The sequence below is a fragment of the Mobula hypostoma genome, chromosome 19 (genome assembly GCF_963921235.1).
Source record: "Mobula hypostoma chromosome 19, sMobHyp1.1, whole genome shotgun sequence".
Taxonomy (NCBI): Eukaryota; Metazoa; Chordata; class Chondrichthyes; order Myliobatiformes; family Myliobatidae; genus Mobula; species Mobula hypostoma.
The window spans coordinates 21,658,173-21,680,987 of record NC_086115.1 but is presented as its reverse complement, the minus strand read 5'-3'; the positions used below and the strand labels follow the sequence as shown (position 1 = coordinate 21,680,987).

Sequence of the window (22,815 nt, the reverse complement as noted above, 5' to 3'; positions counted from 1 at the left end):
GCCTCTCATGTCAATCTTCAACTCAAGAAAAGTTGTTCCAGTGATGACAGCACAAAGGCTGCAGCGATGGTCTATTTTCTTAGGAGGTCACATGTATGACATTGAACACAAGGGGACCAAGCAACATGGCAACGCAGATGGTTTGTCACATTTACCACTGCCGACTTCAGAGATAGCTACACAAATGGATTCAGCAGGTCTTTCACACAACGATAGTTGAACAATTACCAGTGACAAACAGCCTCATTGAAAGAGAAACACGCAATGACTCTATGTTGTCAAAAGTGTATGACATTACGGTAAAGGGATGGCCAGCGCGTGGTAACACTGTTTCCAGCCTTCTCAGCGAGGAAGGAGCAGTTGTCAGTGTGTCGGGGAACTCTAATGTGTGGTTCACGAGTTGTGATTCCTCCCAAGCTGTGCACCAGAGTGCTGGAGGAACTGCACAAGGGGCACCTGGGTACCATGAAGATGAAAGGTCTTGCCCGTGCCTATGTGTGGTGGCCAGGAATCGATAAACAGATTGAGGACTTGATCAAGAACTGCTCTGGATGTCAAAAGATCCAGAACACACCACCTCAAGCCCCTCTCCATCCATGGGAGTTGCCCTCATCACCATGGCAATAAGTGCACGTCGACTTTGCTGGACCATTCATGGACTCTATCTTTTTAATCGTCGTTGATGCACATTCCAAATAGCCAGAGGTCATCAAAATGAAGACAACCACATCGGAAAAGACCATTACAGTTCTGAGGGCCATGTTTGCCAGGAATGGCATACTAGAACAAATCTGCACAGACAATGGACGGCAATTTGTCTCTGAAGAATTCCAAGGTTTTGTGAAGAACAATGGAATCAAGCACGTTATATCTGCCCCTTACCATCCATCCACAAATGGCTTGGCAGAAAGATTTGTGCAGACATTCAAGAAAGCCATCAAGGTAATGGACAGCGAAAATTGACCACTGCAACACAAGATAGACAACTTCCTCCTTGCCTTTCGTAATGCAGTACATGCAACCACTAATCAGACTCCGGCGATGATGTTTCTGAACCTGAGGTCCCGCATGGATCTTCTCAAACCAGGTGTACGGCGTGATGTGGAGAACAGACAGTTCAAGCACTTGAATACAAAGTCAACACGGAGCTTCAGTGTGGGACAGTCAGTTCTTGCACGTGATTACTGGACTGAAAAGTGGCAGCCGAGTACAATTTCCGCCATTGACGGGCCACTGATGTATACAGTGGAGGTGGGAGAGAATGTATGGAGATGTCATGTGGACCAAATCCTGGATGCTCAGGTGAAAAACACAACAACACCTTGCGCAGACCCCCCTGACATAGAACCAAACACTCCTGATGTGACCACATCAGCCTCATCTACAGATAAGCCTGTCATCAGTGCTGATGACCCACCTGATGTACCCGTGGAGACTCACTCCCCAAAGCAAATGTTTCAGGACAGAGGTTACCCGGAGAGGCAGAGAAAACCTCCCCAGAGACTTGAGTTCTAAATGGGTCTTAGACCAAAAATCAAAAAAAAAAGGCTTGTTATAATTTGATATTATTAAGCTACTTTGTTATAATTTGTAAACAAATGGTAGGCATTTGTATGTTAAGGGTAAGCATATTTGTTTAGCATAGTGCCCCAGTAAAAAAAACAGTTGATACACTATTAAAATAAAAGGGGAGGAGTGTACTGTATAGCTACATTATAATAAGGGACTACTTCATGTTTTAGTAACACATCATTGCATGTGCTATTAGGCACGTATTGGTGTGTATGTGTGTGTCAAATTCGGACTCTACCAGTAAAGAACCATGAAACTTAGTTCCCGTCTCCAGTGTTTTTATTAATAACATAGTTGTGCAACCACGAAGCTGTTACTAAAATGTGACTTATTTACTGCAGTGGGGCTATTAAGGAGAGCTGGTAAGGAAGTCTTCTTACAAAGCATTCACTCTATGAGTAACTATGCTGGGCACGGGTCTGAGGTAGAGGGTGGGCCTTTTTTCCACCATGCAAGAATGGATAGGTGGGCAGCCCAGTAATACATTTTAGCGTTCGGTAGGGCAAAAACACCTGCTTCCTTGGGCTTTGACAAGTGTTTTTTAGTAATTCTAATGGCTTTATAATGCCAAATGAAGAGTATAATAATTGAATCCAATTGCTTAAAATATGACAGAGGAATAAAACATGGAATTGACTGGCAAAGATGAAGAAATCGTGGCAGTACAATCATCATGATTGCGTTAACCCTCCCCACCAATGAAATTGGAATGGTTTTCCAAAAGTCAGTATTGCGTTTAACCTGCTTAACTTTGTTTCGCCAATTCACTTGCAAAAGGTTATCTGGGTGTTTTGTAATAGTCACACCAAGATAGGAAATATTATCATAAGTTATTTTAAAGGGAATGGACTGTAAATGCGCTGTATTAACCACTGCAGTGATTGGCATTAGTTCACTCTTATCCCAATTGATAGAGAAACCTGAGAAACTACCAAAATTATTAATTAAAGTCAGAAGGGTGGGTATTGATGTTTGTGGGCTGGAGATATATAAAAAGACATCGTCAGCGTATAACGAAAGCTGATGTTTATGTCCATGCATATCAATGGATGATATCAAAGGGTCCTGTCTGATGCTAACAGCCAATGGCTCAATGACAACTGCAAACAAAAATTCAAAAAAAAACCACACATTAAGGCCCCAAAAACTTATATTGACACTCTGATTTGTGACAATCATTCCTTTTTGCCTGGCCTGAATGATACTGTTTTTTCTACCTGGAAACATAGAGGCATCTGTAGTGTAGGTGACCTATATATTGATGGAAACTTTGCCTCATTTGCGCAGTTACAAGCAGTTTACAATATCCCTGCATCTAGGTTTTTTAGATAGTTACAAATTTGAGATTATGTTAGGAAATAGACCTAACTTCGAAGTTTTAGACAAGCATGAGTCCCTGCAGGCAATAAATAAATATTTGATCCTGTTACTCAGAGTGCAGTATCCTATTTTTATCGACCCTACACAATGGAGCTCAGGTGAATACTGCAGGTTTTAAACAGGCATGGGTGGATGAATTGGGTATAGAACTGACAGAGGAGGTCTGGGATGAGTGTTTAAAGAGTATACACGATTGTTCAGTCAATATCAGACACAGACTTACACAGTTTAAAACAATACATAGACTCCATTATTCCAAAGAAAAGTTGCACAGTTTCTACCCTGATGTTTCACCAGTTTGTAATAGATGTAAATCTGTGAACAGTAACTTGTCACATTCATTCTGGTCATGTTGTAAGCATTATGCAGACTGGAAAGGTATTTTTCACTGTTTCTCTGAGGCTTTTGGGAAGCGGTGGGAACCAGACCCGCTCATGGCCATCCCTGGAGCAACAAGCTCCCTATCTTCAGCCAATATGTATGAAAAAAGGGCTGTATAATTTGGAATGGTGATTGCTAAGAAGTTAATCCTGCAAATGTGGAAAATGGACTCTGTGCCTACGTACGGTCTGTGGCTGAGAGAACTGGCAAATACTTCACATTTGGAGAGACTGAGACTGTATAATGAGGACAGAAGGGACATCTTTGAAAGGATATGGGGCCCTGTATTGGATTTTCTCACAGGTGAGGACTGAGGTTTTTTTGGTGCGGTGCACCTCTGCTGTGTATGTTTACTTTTGCCTTTATATTTTTCTCCCTTTTGCTGCTCAATATTTAATTTGATTTTGTTATGATTGTGGTTTTTGTGGATGTGCTGTATTTTTTTGTTTTTGTAATAAATAAAAATAAATAAATAAATAAATAAAACTAATTAAAAAAACATAGTTGTGCAAACAGGCCACATACACAACAGATACTATGTAGGCTCTTCCAGTGGGACAGACAGTCCATGAGCAGGGTGGGTGGAATTCTTCATGATGTTACTGGCTCCTTTCCGTATACGTATATGTATTTGATGGTGGGTAGGCTAGTGCCAGTTATCAAACAATAAAGGGTGAAATACCCCTTCATGTCAGTATTTCACATGACTGGCAAAAGCTATTTGTCAACGAGTCATAGAACACTCCAGGACAGAAACAGGCCCTTCAGCCCAGCTAGTCTGTGCCAAACCAATCTGCCTAGTCTTATTGACCTACACCTAGATTATAGCCCTCCATACCCAAATTTCTCTTAAATATTGAAATTGAACCCTCATCTACCACTTGTGTTGGCAGCTAGTTCCACAGTCTCACCACCCTTGGAATGAAGAAGAAGTTTCCCCTCATGTTCCCTTTAAGCATTTTACCATTCTCTCTTAAAGCATCCAGTTGTAGTCTCTCCCAACCTCAGTAGAAAAACCTGCCTGCATTTACTCTATCTATAATATAGTCCACATAATTTTGTATACTTCTATCAAATCTCTCCTTAATCTTCTACATTCTAGGGAATAAGGTCCTGTCTTTTCCAGATAAGATTTTCTATTCTTTTCTATTTTGGGTTCAGGTTTGTTTACTTGCAAGTTACATTTACAGACAATCTGATGTTGCAAAATTCAAAGCCAAATCAGAATCAAATTACATCTTCCTTGTTACCATACTGGAATATGACTTCCCTGCAAAATGGGTGCATATTACAGTGAAATTCAATGCAAGTTGAAATCTAACCCAAGAAACTAGTTGGGAACTTTAAGTTGGTTGAAGTTATTATGAACAAATTTATTTTTGCCTTGATTAACTCCTTCATTGATTCAACTTCTGGGATAGCATCAATGCATAAACATCTATTTTTCATTGTTGCGAAAAACAAAATCCTGTAGTTTTCAATATTTCTGTGGATGAATACCAACACTTGCAAGTTTTGCCTATGTACTCGTTTGGATAAAAATCTTTGAGTAAAGTTGATGGACTTCATACTGGAAATGGCTTCACATCTGAGCTAAAACTACTGACAGAAATACACTTCAAATGTTTGAAATTCAGTCTCTGAGCCTACCGTTTCCTGATTTATAGTTCTAATGTGGGGTACCTCTTACAAAGAGTGTCTGCTTAGGGAATCACACCAAAATAAAATGCAAATGGAGTTTACTTTGGGTTGCCTTTATGTTAAAGAATTAAATACATTTAATACTTGCCAAGTAAGTGTAAATTATTCTTCAATAGCTTGATTCTTTGAGGCAATATTGAGCAAATATTCAAATCTAAAAATTCATCTGTCAGTTTTTTTTATTGTCCCTCTTAAATTGCCTTTGAGAAGATGGTAGTAAAGATCTTTCCACAGCACTAAAGAGTTTGGAGTATCAGAATCTAAAACCTGCAAGAATGAAGAATCAGCAATATAAATCCAAATCAGCCCTGTGTGTGACTTGGACAGGAACCTGCAGGTGGTGATTTGTCATGTGTCTACGGACCTTAATTTTTCTCATTATTAATGTGAAGGTTTTGCCTCTATTGATGATTATCTAATACCTCAATTTTTCTGTTGAGGTTTCAATCTCTTTTCACTTTTGTAACATTTTCTCTCTCTGTATTCTCACTACGTTTTTTGTCACTCAAGTTATATTATTCTCAAATGTGCTTCTTTGTGAGATACCACAATTTATTAAGTGTAAAGAGAGACAGAGTCTGGGGTTTTTGATCTGACTGAATGATTTAAGTGGAGACTATTGTGAGGAGCACTTCGAAGCGTAACTCAACCAGTGACTAGATGGGAGAAATGTTGTCTACCGAATGTACCTTTTATGATCTGAGGGACATATTGATTGTGACAGGAATTTTGGGAAATTTATGGTATAAGATGGAATGCAACATTTGGGATGCAGAATTGTTGAGGAAATATCTGTTGAGAAAACTAGACCTAGATGAGATAAAATGTACCAAATCCTGCAGAGCCTCAGTGCTGTTCAATGTCAGGAGTTTTGTGTTAGCCAGCAGAAAATGCAGTTCTGCTCATGCAGTTAAACAGAAGAAAAGAAGTAAAATACAATGACATTTTAAAGCATTTAAGTATTGTTGCAAAGCATTAAGGGAACAGATTGGGAAGGAAAGTCACAAATGCAAAAGAATTAATTATTTTCCATCTCAGTGCGAAGGGGGAGAAACAAATAGAAATCAGAAGAGTACTAGCAAAGGGGCAAGGCCAGTTCACAATTACACAAACTGTCTAGGGTTCCTGTGAGATGTCTCAGAGGGAACATACCAATCTAAAAATCATGACATTTCCCAAATGGGGGAGAAATAGAAAAAGCAAACATAATGGAAAATGTCAACATTAATAGCAGAGACAATCGGATTTAGAACTACTGACTTGTTTGCATTGTGCTAGCATAACCTTGGACATAGGTATTTGGATTAGAAACTTGTTGAAATTCTATATTGATACTACCAAAATGTATGATAAGAAATAGTTAAAGAATGTGTGGAAGCTAATGCACATAAATTTATTTGGATTTATTGAAATACATGAGTATGGTCTCTCCACTCCATTTAATGTTGAAATCAGAACACTCAAAGGAAGGACACAGGAGAAAGTCAGTGCCATCTAGTGCCATCTCATGGTAGCAATTAATCTTTAACATCAGGCATTTCCATCTTAGTAGGAATGGCTAAGATGTAGGAAGACTACATGGCTCATCAAGAGTCTACAGAGTGTGAAACTGTGTACCGTACATACTTAGAAGCAATTCTATACAGCACCAATCTTTACCACTCCAACTTCAAATTCCATCTGCTAAAAGCCCTGAAAAATGTGACCAGTTTCATGTGCCAGTAGTAAAAATATTTCAGTAGCTTCACAGTTTAGTTTCTCTGATCTTTGTTGATTTATCCGTACTTTTTCAGTGATATGCCTGCAGTCTTTCAACCCAGTTCGCTATAGGATTCTTGCTTTACTTTACCCCTCAGATCGCTTGCCTCACACCCTAAACATCCCTTGCAGAGTGAATGGAGGAAAGCACAGAGTGAGTGCTTTAAACATATAGGACCTTATCTATTACACACAATCCTTTGGCCTTAAATGTAATAGAATTCAGAAGCAGCAGGTCTTTATTAAAAATATTTACGTATTCACAGTACGCTACTTATTTAACGAGCAAAGTGTTTTCATGAGAAGATATTTGAGCTGTGGTCAAATATTTCTCATAATTTGACTAATAATTTTTGCATCTATGAGCAAATACAAATTTCATGTCATGTTACATAAAGGGTATTTAACTCTTCTCTCCACTATGTGTCTCCACAGCTCTGATAATAAAGAGCCTCCCTTTTCAATTTCTAGACCTTGTAACCATTTGGATTGTACTTTAGTTACAATGAAATTTAGAGAAGATGTGCTAATTTAGTTATTGGCAATTCCTGTATTACCGACACTGTATATCACACTTATATAATGTTAATAATGACAAGAAATTTTACTTTTCTTTTGGATTTCCTTGATCAATAACCTGGTTTGTAACTTCCATTTAGAATTCATAAATTCCACTCTATGTTATGATTACCAGAATATAAGTCAATTTGCAAATATTTTCATGATCTTGTTAAATCAGGGAAGCTTCCTCCTAATATCACCCTTCAGCCTTCTTCTATTCTTTATTTTTCTTCATGGTGCGAGGAGTGAATGTTTGAGCATAGCATAGGGATGCCAGTTAATTAGTCAACTTTGTCCCTGGATGGTGATAAGTTTCCTAAGTGTTGTTCAAGCTCATTCGGGTAAGCAGAGAGTATTCATTCCTCAGACCTGTGCTTTATAGATAGTGGGCCTTTGACAAGCAAGTTATTTGCCACTTTAGCCTGCTCTTGTAGTTTAATCATTTATATAACTAGTGCGGTTATGTGTCTTTTTGAAAATGGTGTAACTATTATTTGCCATTTATCAGTTCTTACCTGAATTTTATCCAGGTTTTCCTGCAGGTATGGACAACTGAATTGTCATAGAGATTGTGAATGGAGTTAAGCATCATGCAATCGTCAGAAAACATCCTTAACCCTGACGATGGAATGATATATCTACTGCAAGTAGTTGGATGAATCTGACATAAACTATCACAGTTTGTATGCTAGAGATGTCATTGAAACAGAATATTTGTTGACACATAGCCTGTGAAGACAGTTCCTTTCCGTCTGACTATAAGTGTCTTCAAGCATTTAATAAGCATCTAGGATTTTCTATTTTTATTTCAGACTTCCACCAAATGCAATTTTTGACCTTTGTTTGGTCCTTGCTAGGGTCTGGAGCTATGTTTACGGCATCGTGGTAGGCATAGTAAGCAATTAATCTAGAGCATAATGATCAATAAGTTTCCAGATTCTGCCATATTGATTTCATTTGACAGTTAACTTTTGCACATTTGGTATTCCTCCATCATTTTGATCAAGTGCTCTTGGATCTGGAGATACTAGTTTGTGATACTGCTTTACAAAAGCAGGATAGTTCTGGTGCAGTGTACTCCTCCTCCTCCTTAATCAGCTTCCTCAAGCTCAGATTCATTGATTTTTTTTAAAAAAGGAATGCTGAAATACCTAAAGACTGACCATCCATGAATTCTATATGTAGTATTCACAATTGTGTGGTATTTGTGAAGAAAATTGTATGTAATGTTTATACTTAAGCATACCTTTGATACTTTTAGACTAAGGAATGCACTCTCTGTGCTGATTTAGCAGAGATCTCGCAGTACAGCTCACTAAGATTTTCAGATCACATCATCTAACATAAACAGGCACATATCAGACACTAATGAAACCATTAAAATCAATATACTTACGGCATTGAGGGTCTGGTATTTGACGTTAAGTGAACAAGTTTTAATTTGAGCTTAAGCACTTCTGTAAATTGATCCTTCAATGTTAATTGACATAGACTCAATATTATTATATCAATTTAACCAAGAAATAAGTAGCCTTAAAATAGCCTCATAGGATTTTCCACAGCTTTGTTAGTCTTTGTTTGTGTTCTTCAGATATTAAGCCATATGAATTAACTTGTGTTGCATTTGAGTAAATCATATATTCTTCGAAGATTGTTGTCTTAGGCAGTCCTTCAGGAGAAAGGGTGACCTTGCTTCCACTCCAATTTTGTGAGGTGGCAGATTATGTCAGTGTGGGAACAGATGGAGGAGGAGATACTGACAGAGCAGTTGAGAGTGTAGTTTTACTCCTGCTGCTTACTCCCATCGCATGGCCTCAAGGTTCTCAATACCATCCAGAACTCAATGCTTCTACCTTGAGTGGCCATGGGACAAGGATTTTCCTCGAGTCAGTGGGAAAATTGCATTTTTTTAAGGTGTCTTTCAGCACATCCTTGAATTTTATCCTCTCTTTTTCTACTAATCTTTTCCTGTGATAAAGCTAAAAATGAAACTTAATTCTAAGCACAGTTAGATGCTACAGAAGAAGATAACCAAATAGCTTTTCATGATGTTGGCTGAGGAAAGTATTGACAGGAACAATGGGGTTTCTTCTCTATATCACCAATGCTATAGTTTTCTTTATATATCTGACTTAAGAGGGTAGGAATAGCTTCAGTTTAATTTCTCAGCCACAGCCAATAATTCCAACAATTCTGCAATCCCTCGGTATAGCATGAATTGTGTGATCATAGTTATAAAGTCGGGTTGAAATGACAAAACACGCATGTAATCACATTGTCAAGTTTGTCAATAACATGACAGTGGTGGAACTCATCACTAACAACAATGAGATGACTTAGAGAGGAGGTGGAAGACCTCAAGGTCTGGTGCTAGGCAAATATCCTCTTCCTCAGTGTCAGCATGACAAAGGAGATGGTTATTGACTTCAGAAGAATTCGCATCACTCACACCCTGCTTTATATTGCGGCACAGCAGTAGAAACTGCGAGCAGTTTCAAACTTCTGAGAGAGCACATCTTGCACAACCTCTCATGGTCCTAGAACAAATCCCACACAATCAGGAAAGCTCAACAATGCTTCTACTTTCTGAGAAGGCTGAGGAGAGCTGGACTATGTACTATTTACACTCATATCATTCTACAGATGTGCAGTAGAGAGCATCCTAACAAGCTGCATCACTGTATGGTATGGAAATTGCACTGCGGCTGACAAGAAGGCTCTACAACGAGTTGTCAAAATTGCCCAACACATCACTAGCACCAGCCTACCCACCATCAAAGACATATACAGTTGAAGTCAGAAGTTTACATACACCTTAGCCAAATACATTTAAATTTAGTTTTTCACAATTCCTGACATTTAATCCTAGAAAATATTCCCTGTCTTAGGTCAGTTAGGGTCACTACTTTATTTTAAGAATGTGAAATGTCAGAATAATAGTAAAGAGAATGATTTATTTCAGCTTTTATTTCTTTCATCACTTTCCCAGTGGGTCAGAAGTTTACATATACTTTGTTAGTATTTGGTAGCATTGCCTTTAAATTGCTTAACTTGGGTCAAATGTTTTGGGTAGCCTTCCACAAGCTTCTCACAGTAAATTGCTGGAATTTTGTTCCATTCCTGCAGACAGAACTGGTGTAACTGAGTCAGGTTTGTAGGCCTCCTTGCTCGCACACGCTTTTTCAGTTCTGCCCACATATTTTCTATCAGATTGAGGTCAGGGCTTTGTGATGGCCACTCCAATACCTTGACATGTTGTCCTTAGCAATTTTGCCACAACTTTGGAGGTATGCTTGAGGTCATTGTCTGTTTGGAAGACTGATTTGCAACTGAGCTATAACTTCCTGGCTGATGTCTTGAGATGTTGTTTCAATATATCCACACAATTTCTCTTCCTCATGATGCCATCTATTTTGTGAAGTGCACCAGTCCCTCCTGCAGCAAAGCACCCCCACTACATGATGCTGCCATCCCCATGCCTCACGGTTGGGATGGTGTTCTTCAGCTTGCAAGCCTCATCCTTTTTCCTCCAAACATAACAATGGTCATTATGGCCAAACAGTTCAATTTTTGTTTCATCAGACCAGAGGACATTTCTCCAAAAAGTAAGATCTTTGTCCCCATGTACACTTGCAAACTGTAGTCTGGCTTTTTTATGGTGGTTTTGGAGCAGTGGCTTCTTCCTTGCTGAGCAGCCTTTCAGGTTATGTCAATACAGGACTCGTTTTACTGTGGATATAGATGCTTGTCTACCTATTTCCTCCAGCATCTTCACAAGGTCCTTTGCTGTTGTTCTGGGATTGATTTGCACTTTTCGTGCCAAAGTACGTTCATCTCTAGGAGACAGAATGCGTCTCCTTCCTGAGCGGTGTGACGGCTGTGTGGTCTCATGGTGTTTATACTTGCGTACTATTGTTTGTACAGATGAACGTGGTACCTTCGGGTGTTTGGAAATTGCTCCCAAGAATGAACCAGACTTGACATCATTTTCTGACGTCAATCCAGTAGAAAATTTGTGGGCAGAACTGAAAAAGCATGTGCGAGCAATGAGGCCTACAAACCTGACTCAGTTACACCAGTTCTGTCTGCAGGAATGGAACAAAATTCCAGGAAAATACTGTCAGAAGCTTGTGGAAGGCTATCCAAAATGTTTGACCCAAGTTAAGCAATTTAAAGGCAATGCTACCAAATACTAACAAAGTATATGTAAACTTCTGACCCACTAGGAAAGTGATGAAAGAAATAAAAGTTGAAATAAATAATTCTCTCTATTATTCTGACGTTTCACATTCTTAAAATAAAGTAGTGATCCTAACTGACGTAAGACAGGGAATGTTTTCTAGGATTAAATGTCAGGAATTGTGAAAAACTGAGTTTAAATGTATTTGGCTAAGGTGTATGTAAACTTCTGACTTCAACTGTTTACAGAAAGGTGCTGGAAAAGAGTCGGTAACATCATGAAGGATCCCACCCACCTTGCTCATGGACTATTTGTCCCTCTTCCATCAGGGTGGAGGCTAAGTAGCATCTATGCCAGGATAACCAGATTCAAAATTAGTTACTTTCCTCAAGCAGTAAGGTTGATCAACACTTCTACCCCTCACAACCCCACCACCACTACTTTATCATTTCCTGTCAGAGTCGCCTTATGTACAAACACCCTGTGCCTAGCATCGTCTTATGGACATAAAAATCAATATCTATAAGCTATCTAATGTATTGTATTTATATTTAATTATTGTGTTTTTTATCATATTTTGTTGTTTTTGTGCTGCAGTGGATCTGAAGTAACAATTATTTCATTCTCTTTTACACTTGTATACTGGAATGACATTAAGCAATCTTGAAACCAAAACCTGATGCCTTAGGTGCCAGAAGTCTATCTGAGAACTTAATCTATCAAGTAGCGATAGATGACTCTATTTAAAAGATTCACCACTTTGTGATTTCATTAATTGTTCTGGCCAAGCATATTTACTGCATTTAGTGAGTTCAGAATGTAAAGATCAATAAAATATCTGTGTTATCTCATTTAAAATTTGACCTAAGAGCAGATTGAATAGAATTTTGCAACTTTACCTTTTGCACCAGGTAAAATGAGGACATAGCTTTCTCTATAAGCTTTGGTGTAATGATGCTTACCTTTTATATATTCTTTGTTATTGTGTTTCCTGTTCCTCTGCCTTAAATTCAAATGACAATTTCTGCTTATTAATTTTGAGCTGCTGGGGCTATCTTTATTTATCATTCTCTCCCTTCATATTGATATTTCTTCTCTTCCATTAGCACCATGAGACAAAACAAAATGTTCTACTATGTGGAACAAAATGTTCCAGCATCTACAGAAATCCTCGTGTTTATGTTCTACTATGTGTATTTATTATCAGACGCCACATGGACTAAATGAAGCTACTAAACTCAGGCTTGTATACTCACATTTACTAAGATTGTTCTTTACACTTACATTTTAAAGTGTTTGAATTCTTCTTAGGGTTGAGTGGTATTTTACTTAGTTACACTAGTGTACAGCAGAATTGGGCTTTGGAGTTTTTACCTCTGATACTCTCCATCGTCACTAATCACTCCCTTAGCTGCTAAGTTGTCCAAAGCTTTATAGATAAAGTGAGAGTGAGTGGTTCAACACAGAATTTTAATAACAGTGCTCAGCTCTTGAATCTCATCACATGCTGACACACAATCTCCTGAACTTTGGAAGGCAAAAAAGTACATACTGCCAGGTGGAGGCTGAGGCTATGAGTAATGAGACACATTTACTTAACTTAATTGAACAACGTTCAGTATAATCAGTGTATCAACAATAATTATAAACTTTAGAGATAAATATTAGCTAAGATACTAAGGAAAATTTATCTGCTCTTCTTAAAACACATGGAATGCATTCTTTTTATATCCACGAAAATGATAAATAAGACAATATTGTACTTAATCTAAAACAAAACCCATTAGTTTCAGTCCAGACTATGCACTCAAGTCTCTGGGATGGGGTTACTACAGATAACCCTTGCTTTGAAAGACAAAATCCTACTGAACTTGCAACTTTGTTAGGCAGTTTCTGGAACATTCTATCGGTCAACAATCTTTCAGAGATTGGTAAATAAATTTATTATTGTCACATGTACTGAGGTAGAGTGAAAAACTTTGTTTTGCATGTCAATTCAGATCATTTCATCACATTAGTGTATTGCTGTAGCATAAGGGAAAAAAACAATAACAGAATGCAGAATAAAATGGTACAATTACAGAGAATGTGCAGTGCAGGCAGACAATAATGTGCAAGGCCATAATGAATAGCTTATGAGATCAGGAGTCTCATGCTATCATACTAGAGGGCCATTCAATAGTTTTATGACAGCAGGACAGAAGCTGATTCTGGTGGGATGTGCTTTCAGGTGGGAGGAGAATAAGAAAGAATGCCTAGGGTGTGTGGGATCAATGCATATGCTGTTCCATTGTTCAAGAAGGGTAGCCTTACTGAGACAGGAGAAGTTTAGGGAGGGTCCATGGAAGGGAGGCAGGTGTGTTGATGTGCTGAGCAACGTCTACAACTTCCAACAGTTTCTAAGAGAGTTTATCTCTTAGTTTTCAGTTCCAAAATACACTCTCCAACATATTATGTTGTCCTTTCTTGTTACTGTGATACTTATTTTAATGAAGTTTGCTGGAAGTACGTGGCCATTTCTCAGCCCATCTCCCAACTGATCAAGATATCTTTGCCATCTATTATAACCTGCTTCACTATCAACAAGACTAGAATTTAAAATCATCATTAAACCTGATAATCATGCCATGTACATACATATCAAAGTCACTTACACAAAAAATGAATAACTGAAGTCCTGACACAACCTCTAGGGCACCCCAGTAGACAAAGGCCTCCAGTTAGAGAATCAACCTTCAACCATCACTCTTTGCTTCCTATCATTGGGTCAATTCTGATTCGGCATTGCCAGCTCCCCTGAATGCCATGCGACCTATCTTTCCAGATCAACCTGCCATGCTGGACTTTGTCGAAGGCTTTACCTAAGTCTATATGGACAATATCTGTTGCTCTACCTTCATCTATCCTCTTAGATACCACTTTGAAAATCTCCAAATGATTCATCAGGCACAACCTCCCAAGCATAAAATCATGCTGACTATCCTTGATCAAGCCATTACTATTCAAGTGATGGCCCGAACTGTCGACTGTACTCTTTTCCCTAGATGCTGCCTGGCCTGCTGAGTTCCTCCAGCATTTGGTGTGTGTTGCTTGGATTTCCAGCATCTGCAGATTTTCTCTTGTTTGTGAGTATCTTTACAAGGGTGTTCGTGATTTCTTCTGTGGCCTCCCATAAGATCCAGGGCTGCAGTTCACCAGGCCCTGGGGGATCTGCCCACCTTAATGGGCTTCAAGGCAGCAAATAACTCCTTCTTTGTGATATGCATATGTAATAGGACCCTACTACTTATTAGTCTCATTTCTTTGGCATCCATAATATTCTCCTCAGTAAATACCAAGGAGCCACTTTAATTGCTTGGCCCACCTTGTTCCCTAAGTGGAGGTCTAGTATTGCTCCATCCTGAATAGGTTCCTTTGCATATTGCACAAGGAACTGTCTTGAATGCACCACACTAATTCTATTCTATCTAGGCACTTTGCATTCTGGGTGACCCAGTCAATATGGAAAAACTAGCATTGCCCTATTATTTGTACAACTGTTGTGATTTCCACAAATTCATCCATTGTGCAGGTATTACTCCACTCCCACTCCTGAGTTTGATTTATGCTGTGATTGTTATAACATTTCACTCCAAAAAATAAATCAGCTCTCAGTTTTCAATAATGAAAAATGCGTCATGATTTTGAATTTCTTATCTTTGTTTCCTAACTGTTTCTACAACATGTGCTGTATTTAATACATTGGAGCCAAATTCAAAATATTTATTTTCTACCAAAGCCATTTCTTTATCCTAGTTTCACCTGCCTTTGCTTCTAACAGATCAATTCTATTTTTTCTACATGTAGAAAATCCTACACTTTAATCACTTTTATTATTTATTTTAACTTTTTATAATAATTTTATTGCAATAATTTTTCTTCAAGATACCCTTACCACAAGTTTACAAATTAACTCTGACATAAATACATTATAAAATCAAAAAAGTGGGCATAGGAACAAGTTCTCTATAATTGAATTGAACTCTGAACCATCACACACTAACCACAGACTGGTTTTCTCCAACTAAATTTCAGTGTTTTATCATAACTCGTGCAGTTTATGTGTAATTAATATATGTTTATAAGGTCGGTGATATCATTCATTTAATGTTATGAATCATGTTATTTTGAGCAGTAAATTCTAAGTGGTGCTAATTGTATTCTTCACACATGGTACCAATTTCCAAGTGAGCATTAAAGAGCACTTTGTTACCCTTGGTATGATACTAGGCACCATACTCCAGCACTAGAAGATATTGGGGATCTATATAGCATTGAATTCCAGATTGGCATGAGAGGACATCCACCATTAATCGCTATACTTCAGCAAAGTACTAGAAAGTATTTGCCTTCATTGGAGCAATGGTTTATCAAGGTGTTTCATACTTCAGCAAGGAAAGTTAATTGTAAGGAGGCGAGGGACAAAATATATGTGCCTACATTTGTGCTCCGAAAAGGAGACCATTTTGTTTTGTCTTGTTTCCCCACAACTGAAATTATTTTAGATGGTTTGGTAAAGCACATCAGAGTGTTGTGAGTCACTGAAGCTAAAATATAGGAGGAAAATAGCTAGCTTGGTCAGTAAATCTGACCTTCAGCATGAGCTCATTACCAATCTGAGACCAGACTCAGGAGAGATTCCAATAGCTGTATCAGTCAGAACTGTGTTGAGGCTGTCAGGATATCGTATATAGCAAGTTCGACAATCACAGTTGTCAAATTTTTTTCTTAGAAGTTCAATCAAAAATGTATATGTTTAAGTCTTCTGTTATTGAACGTTTCTTTTGCAATGATTAGCTTTTGATGAATTCGACAGCTGCAAATCTTTAATTGGTGAGTCATAGCATGACTGAAATATAAATAAGATATTCAAGTGTATCGGCTATATAACTCTGTCTTGTAGAGGTACTACTTCACAGGCCAAATCCAGATCTCAACTGATTGGTATTTCATTTTGATATTTGTGCACCTTTGTTGTTCAACTAGCTATGATCTGGTATTTCGAAGTATCTTCTGTCCTCTATTGTGTGGGAGAGAAAGTTTTCTTTTAAATATATCTTAGAATCTTGATTCATTAATTAAGCAACTGAGCTGATAACAACCATATACACAAATATTTAAACCAATGACAGATCTGTGCATTGCAGTAGAGAAATAATTATTAATACTTATTTAATCTCAATGTGGATGCTGGAGACAGGTAGAAAAATAACTAAATAACATAGCATTGATAATAATCCAAAACTTATTTCTAGATCTCAAAATTGATCCCTGATTGTTTGATCTTGTAATGAGTAATTGTCTCATTAAATCCAGTTATTGTATCTTAGTGGTTAAATAAAGAATGTGGTTCAAGATTTAGTACCATTTATTTGGAAGAGTACATTAAAAAGTTGGTTTAAACTGCCTTTCAAATTAGACTCAACATGAACTGAATTATGAACAAATATGGTGTAAATTTGTTTAATTGAATGTATATAAATGCACTTTGTAATTACTGAATGTGGCAGTAGATTTTAAATGTAAATATTAAAATGATTTTTAAAGCTGTAAGACAGCAGATATTATTAGAAATATTATTTTTAATGATCTGTCTATTGAGCTGCTAATGAAAGTAGTGGAGATAGGAACAGTTACAACATGTGAGAGCCATTTGGACCGGTACAAATGAATAGATCTAGTGGGGTTAAGGAATTAATGTAGACAAGTGGGATTGGTATAGGTAAACTTAATAATTGGCATAGATGCAATGGACAAAATGGCCTGTTTCTCTATTGGGTGATTCTTTGACTCTCTTGGTCTGCTTATGAAAGTAGACCAGACCAAATCTGAAATGAATAAATGTCTTTCATAGAAGGATTAGATAAAACCATTATGTTCTTTTGGTCCACATGAACTGGAAATTCCATCTTATAACTTTATGGATGTTAATTTTTCCACTTGTTTATTATGTAATAGCAGAATAGCTGCTGTTATTTGTGCACTTGATTTTGAATCATATTTTGCACTCAAGTCCTCCCCTAGAGTATAGTAATTTCGGCTGACACTCCAATGCTTCTTTTAGATAAGACATTTAACCTAAAAACCCATCTCAAGATGAAACAAAAGGATCCAAGGAATTGTTTTGAAGAAAAAAGATCTGTGCAACCTGGTGTTCTGGCTTGTAGTTTTATCCTTTAAACAATAGTACAGAAAAAATGCTTCATTCAGAAAGTAATGCAAAGTCTATCCTCCAGTGATTGGGCATCTCACATGTGGCCAGCAAAGATTTTTAAACTCTCTTTCAGAGTCTCAGCATTCTCTTCCCTTGATTTTCATGGCAGACTGAGATACATCTTGTTTTCTATTAGTTTCCTGTAGTTATTAGTGAAAACTTATGTATGCTTTTAGGCAAGGCCAGCATTGTTAAGTGATCCAGGCAAAAAGAACTGGAGTAATCTAGGATTTTAATATTAATAAGACACTCAAAGTATTGCTTCTACAAATTATATAGCTTGGAAATTTAGCATTCTCAATTTTAATAAACTTTCATAGCTTGTTTGTGGCATTTGACTTAAATTTTATACCTTTCTGTTTCTTATATATTGTACTTATAGTCAATAATAAATAACCAGCTTGCTTATGGTAGTTGCACATAAGCAACCTGGTTTTGACTGGTTAGATTCATTACCTAGCAATTACTGCTAACAGGAGTTAATTTAGATTCTTGGAATTTTAACCGTTATATGTACAGGAAGGTTTGGTTAATGTACTGAGTAGACAGCTTAGAGTTCAATTCCACAGTATATAGATTCTGTGGACAATGAAACAGGATTTTGGTGAGTAGGGAGGAATATCTGTAGCAAAAAAAATGTGCTAACCTGTGAATTTATTTCTGGAAGGAAACCTAATAAATAAAGCTAAAGCAGGCACCCCAGGTGCATGGACTGCACATCCTGTGTCTTGCAGGAATTTCATGACATTTCCCGAAACCTAGACAATCACAGGTGCAGGAAATGTTGACGACTGAACGGATTTGATCTTTGGGTTTTGGAGCTTGAGTAACAGCTGATGTCATTGCAAAGCCAAATGGTGTACTTTTCATGAGGTCATCTGCTTATGTGAGTGCAGATAGAGAGGGACTAGATGTCTGGTAGGCAGACAAAAGAAAAGACAGGCAATAGTTCAAGAGATCCTTTAGGACATCTTACTTTCTAGTTGGTTCTGAAGGTTGATGGGCAGAGAGTGTTACTGGAGAACAACCAGAAACAACTGCACTCAGAGAAGGGTCACGATTAGGGAATTCTATATTTAGAAGTGATTTCTATGTTTAGAAGGGATTTCTGTGATTTTAGGATAGTAATTTGCCCTGCTGGTGGTAGGGTCAAGGATTTCATTGAACAGCTGCAAAAAATTCTTGTGGAGGTGGGTGAGTAGACAGAGGTCATGGCCTGTATTGGTACCAACAACATAGTTAGAAAAAGGGTAAAAGTCTGCAAGCACTTAAAGAGTTAGGAAAGTCATTAGGAAGAAGGACCTAGTGCAGCTGTACTGTATGGTGGCTGGATTGTATCCTAAAGAGAATGAGAAATGTAGTTTAATCACAATATACATTATCATTTAAGCCCAAGTTTCTTTTCCTTCAAATTTGTGGTATTGAAGTTGAATAATTTTTGTTATAATCTTGCAAAAATTTAGAGTAATAGTTGTAATTCTGGTCTTTACTACCATATTGGGAAACTAATGACTTAGGAAATCCACATAGAAAGTTCCTGTGTGGTTGATTTAACAAATTTATTAGCCTATTTACAGAGAAATTGTTAAAGACTTCTTTATAAATGTACCAATGCTTTCTTTGTTTGAATTTCATCAATTTGGGTATTATTTGACTTACTTGAGAAAATTTCCACAATTAGATATGAATATAGAAAAAAAAAGTGGGGAGCTGTTTCACCTCGGGTTGACTAGGATGAATTTTCAATTGCAAATTCAATGGTGACTAAACCACTGTCGACTGGAGAATGCAGAGCAGTTAGTAAATAAAGACGCGTTGGTGTTGAAAGGCAAACTTAAAGGCCCTGTGCACATAAAAATGACCAGAATCAGGTTCATTATCACTGTCATATGATGTGAAAATTGCCATTTTTTGGCAGCAGTACAATGGAAGACAGAACATTTCTGTAAATTACAAAACAAATGGTGCAGAAAAAAGGAATTATGAGATAGTATTACAGTATAAGTTCATGGGCCATTCAGAAATCTGATAATAGAGAAACTATAAGATAAAAGAGTAGAATTAGGCCATTTGGCCCATCGTCTTCTGATTTATTCTTCAACCCATTCTCCTGCCTTTTCCTCGTAACTTTTGATGCTCTTACTAACCAAGAACCCACCAACCTCTTCTGTATACTCAATGACTTTGCCTCCACAACCATCTGTGGCCATAAATTCCACAGATCTTCCACCCTCTGGCTAAAGAGAGGAAGAAGCTTCTTCACAATTGTTGAGTGTGGGTCTACAAGCTCCTGTACCTCTTCCATGACAGTAGTAATGAGAAGAGGGCATGCCAATGAAGGGTCTGACTGATGAATGTCACCTTCTTAAGGCATCACCTCTTGTACATGTCCTTGATAGTGAGGAAGGTTACACCCATGATGCAACTGGCTATATCTGCACTGCTCTGCAGCCTCTTGCAACCTTATGTATTAGGGTCTTCATGACAGGTTGTGATGCAACCAGTCATAATGCTCTTCTCCATACATCTAGAGAAATTTTCAAGAGTCTTTGGTGACAATAATACAAAGCAGGATACCAGAAGTTTTTTTTAGTTATATGAAGAGTAAAACAGAGGTGAGAGTTGATATTGGACCTCTGGAAAATGATGCTGGTGAGGTAGTAATGGGGGCCAATGAAATGGCAGATGAACTTAATGGGTACTTTGCATCTGTCTTCACTTTGGAAGACACTAGCAGTGTGCCAGAGGTCCATGAGTGTCAGGGAGCAGGAGTCAGTGTCATTGTTATTACAAAGGAAAAAGTGCAAGCAAGCTCAAAGGACTTAAGGTGGATAAGTCACCTGGACCAGATGGACTACATCCCAGAGTGCTGATAAAGGTTGCTGAAGAAATAACAAATGCATTGGTCATGATCTTTCAAGAATCACTTGACTCTGGCATGATCTTGGAGGACTGGAAGATTACAAATGGCACTCCACTCTTTAAGAAGTGAGGAAGGCCAAAGAAAGGAAATTATAGGCCAGTTAACCAAACCTCAGTGAAAGTGTTGGAGTCTATGAAGCACCTTCAATAACTCCAAAAGACTGAAGTTGGGTAAATGCTGAAAGGCTGTTATTCGCTGTACAATACGACCTCCATGCCGAGTGTCTGCCCCCGGACTGGGGGGGGGGGGGAGGGTCAAGGCAAAACACCTTTATTCAGAAATCTGTGGGAGGAGCTACAGGGGCAGTCAGCAGAGGGGCGTGTCCAGACAGTTAACCCAGTTACAACATATATATGGTTTACCACAGTCTATTATTAAGGATGAGGTATCGAGGTACTTGGAGACTAATAATAAAATAAGTCAAAGTTAGCATAGTTTCTGTGGAGGGAAATCTTGCCTGACAAATCTGTTAGAATTCTTCGAGGAAGTAACAAGCAGGGTGGACAAAGGAGAGGTAGCGGATGTTTTTACTTGGATTTTCAGAAGGCATTGATAAGGTGCCGCACATGAGGCTGCTTAACAAGATAAAATCCATTTACAGGAATGATACTGGCATGGATAGCGGAATAGTTGACAGATGAGTGGGAATAAAAAGGGCCTTTTCTGGTTGGCTGCCAGTGACCAGTGGTGTACCTTAGGGGTCAGTATTGGGACCACTATTTTTCACATTGTTTGTCAATGATTTAAATAATAGAATTGATGCCTTTGTGGCAAAGTTTGCGGATGATACGAAGATAAGTGGAGGGGTACGTAGTGCTGAGGAAGCAATGTGATCACAGCAGGACTTAGACAAATTGGAAGAATGGGCAAAAGAATGGCGGCAGGAATCGGGATTAGGAAGTGTATGATAATGCATTTTGGTAAAAGGAACAATGGTGTGGACTACTATCTAAGTGAGGAAAAGATTCAAACATCAGAGGTGTAGAGGGACAACTCTGCAAGATTCCCAGAAGGTTAATTTACAAATTGAGTCTGTGGTAAAGAAGGCAAATGCAATGTTGGCATTTATTTCAAGGGAGATAGAATATAAAAGCAAGGAGATAATGCTGAGCCTTTATAATGCACTAGTCAGGCCACACAGAGTATTGTCTACAGTTTTGGGCCCCATATCTCAGAAAGGATGTGTTGTCATTAGAGATAATCCAGTGGAGGTTCATGAAGATAATTCCAGGACTGAAGGGGTTAACATATGAGGAGCATTTGGCAGCTTTGGACCTGTACCCACTGGAACTTAGAAGAATTCAGGGGGATCTCATTGAAATCTACCGAATGTTGAAAGGAGTAGATAGGGTGGATCTGGAGAGGATGTTTCCTATGGTGGGGGTATCCAGAACTAGAGGGCACAGCCTCAAAATTGAGGGACGACCCTTTAGAACAAAGGTAAGGAGGAATTTATTTAGCCAGAGAGTAGTAAATCTGTGAAATGCTGTCACAGACTGCGATAGAGGGCAAGCCTGTGCGTACATTTAAGGCAAAAGTTGTTTGTTTCCTGATCAGTGAGGGCATCAAAGGATATGTCAAGCAGGCATGTGTATGGGGTTGAGTGGGATCCAGGATCAGCCATGATGAAATTGCAGAGCAGACTTGATGAGCTGAATGGCCTAATTTTACTTCTATGTCTTACGGACATACTAAATCTGCTCACATGAAGCAGAGTTGCTAGTGTGTTTTTTTCATGGTTATAACAATGTGCTGGGCCCAGGACAGATCCTTGGAGATGTTTACACCAATGAACTTAAAGCTGCTCTTCCTTTCCTCTGCTGACCCCTCAAAAAAGACTTGTGTATGCTTCTCTTCATGAAGTCCACAATCAATCCTCATCAGCCTGCTCTTCCATTTCTGAAGATCACGGCTGATCTTTTCTCAACCCAACCTTTGCAATTTACCCCTTTGCTTATCAGGAATCTGTTCACCTCAAACTTAAAAAAAGTCCAGTGCCTCTTTCTTGATATTAATATCATTTTTATGTGTAGAGGGCTGAGGACTGGGATACATTTTTCAGTATCTTTTGGGGAAAATACTCTCAGTAAGGCCAAGAGTGACATT

General features: G+C 38.2%; 1 protein-coding gene across 7 annotated transcripts in view; it reads left to right on the top strand.

Moving 5' to 3' along the window:
- The window catches only part of mypn (myopalladin), a 288,573-nt gene that overhangs the window by 76,958 nt on the left and 188,800 nt on the right, over positions 1–22,815 (top strand). The window contains exon 1 of one of the 7 annotated variants that reach the window (XM_063071523.1): positions 16,193–16,405. The exons of the other annotated variants lie outside the window; for them this stretch is intronic. The gene's annotated coding sequence lies outside the window, so the exon portion shown is untranslated. Of the gene's footprint in view, positions 1–16,192; positions 16,406–22,815 lie in introns of those variants that run through there. 7 annotated transcript variants of the gene reach the window in all.